Here is a 1,761-nt window from a genome sequence, read left to right as displayed (position 1 = left end):
TGCGCTAGTACCTCTTGCCACAAGTTCCCAGAATCCTTTGCGGTTTTACCCCTGAATGACGTCACATTTATCCTGGTGGGCCGGTCTCTAGTCAAAATGCCCAGGCCGATTTTTTGTCCCAGTCCAGCCTTGGTTGGAGTAAAATATTGGGATCTCTTGTGTCATCCTTACATACCTCCACAACATGAACATTTCAGATGATTTTATTTAAAATTACTATGACATTTATATAAAGAAATTATTTGCACAACATTTATTTATGTGTTCTTTTCAACATTCCTGAAATTATTCATAATTTACTATATAGGTATTAAATCTAGATGGTACAAAGCACTATGCCATTGCCAGTAATGGGCCACTACATTACATATAAATGCAAACACACTGCCAAACAGCAGTTATCTTTAAAGTTATTTGCAACTACACATGTGGTGAAAAGTGGAGAGAAAGAAAAAAAACAAAAAAAATAATAATAATAATTTACTGTCTAGTCACCTGCAGATTTAAAAAAAAAGGAGATAGAGAAGTGAACTCCCATCCTCACTTCCTAATTACCTGGAGGCGCCCTAAAGACCGGCCCCTCTCAAAAGTTAGGACAAATCAGTTGGTAACTAGATAAGACAAGGAGACCAAACATTGAGGGACAAATTATCATTTTCTCCTAAGATAGCAGCAACTCTTTCATGAGAAATAACTTTAGACAATTCCCCTTACCACAAATTAACAGTGGGACGTTTATCCTTGACCCAGTTAATTAGAATACATTTCCAAGCCAGCAACAATATTTTATCTAATACTTTGCGCTGCAAATAAGTTCATAAAGATTCTTTTGAAAGTAAACCAAGAAGAAAATATCCAGAGTCCCTTTAGATCTAATTCTTAAAAATATTGCTCAATTCTTGAGATATGGAACTCAAAAATCTTTTGATTAGTTTACATTTCCAGAAGTAATGAAAGAGGGTACCAGTTTGTTTTGGACATTTGGTACAAAAAGGGGAAACATGAGGTGTAATCTTATGCAAAACATTAGGAGCTATATATACTGTAGGTAGGGTTAAATTTTGTATTGGGTTTCACAAATGGTTGCAAGAAAAAGTAGATCTAGCTATCTTAATGGCTCCTTTCCAATCCTCCTCAGAGGATTATTAACATGATTATTAAAATCTCTCTCCCATTTATGAATAGCACTCAGTGTACTGCATGGAAAAGATGATTCAAAGGAATTTACTGTCTCTTACCTATGATGTTGTTATAGAGTGAAAAGGAGGCAAGAGTTGTTGTTTTTTTTCTTAAATTGTTTTGCATGTGTGTGCGTGTCAGTGATTAGATAGACAAAATTTAAATATATTTACTCACATACATCCATTTCTTTCAGCAGCATAGAACATATCTTGCAGTGTACTGTAATCCATGCATCCATTTGCTTCCGCTTATCCTTTTCAGGGTCGCGGAGGGTGCTGGAGCCTATCACAGCTGTAATAGGGCAAGAGGCGGGGTACACCCTGGACAGGTCGCCAGTCTGTCGCAGGGCTAACACACAGAGACAGACAACCGTTTGTGCTCACATTCACTCGCGCATTCACAACTATGGGCAATTTGGATTAATCAATTAACTTATCCCTACAAGCTGCATGTCTTTGGACAGTGGGAGGAAGCCGGAGTACCCAGAGGGAACCCATGCAAACAAGGGGAGAACATACAAACCCCACACAGAAAGACCCCGGTCTGATGGAGGACCTTCTTGCTATGCTGAATCAGTAC

At 38.1% G+C, this 1,761-nt stretch overlaps 1 protein-coding gene across 1 annotated transcript in view; it reads right to left on the bottom strand.

The window, feature by feature from the left end:
• LOC102212225 (extracellular calcium-sensing receptor-like) overlaps positions 1-1,761 on the bottom strand; it is a gene marked incomplete at its 5' end in the record, with an annotated part of 5,754 nt that overhangs the window by 2,120 nt on the left and 1,873 nt on the right. The gene's annotated exons all lie outside the window — the stretch shown is intronic.

The sequence above is a fragment of the Pundamilia nyererei genome, unplaced genomic scaffold (genome assembly GCF_000239375.1).
Source record: "Pundamilia nyererei isolate P.nyererei 1_Seehausen unplaced genomic scaffold, PunNye1.0 scaffold00437, whole genome shotgun sequence".
In the NCBI taxonomy this organism is placed as follows: domain Eukaryota; kingdom Metazoa; phylum Chordata; class Actinopteri; order Cichliformes; family Cichlidae; genus Pundamilia; species Pundamilia nyererei.
Note: the sequence above shows the minus strand (reverse complement) of the source record. Positions and strands in the feature narration are given on the sequence as shown.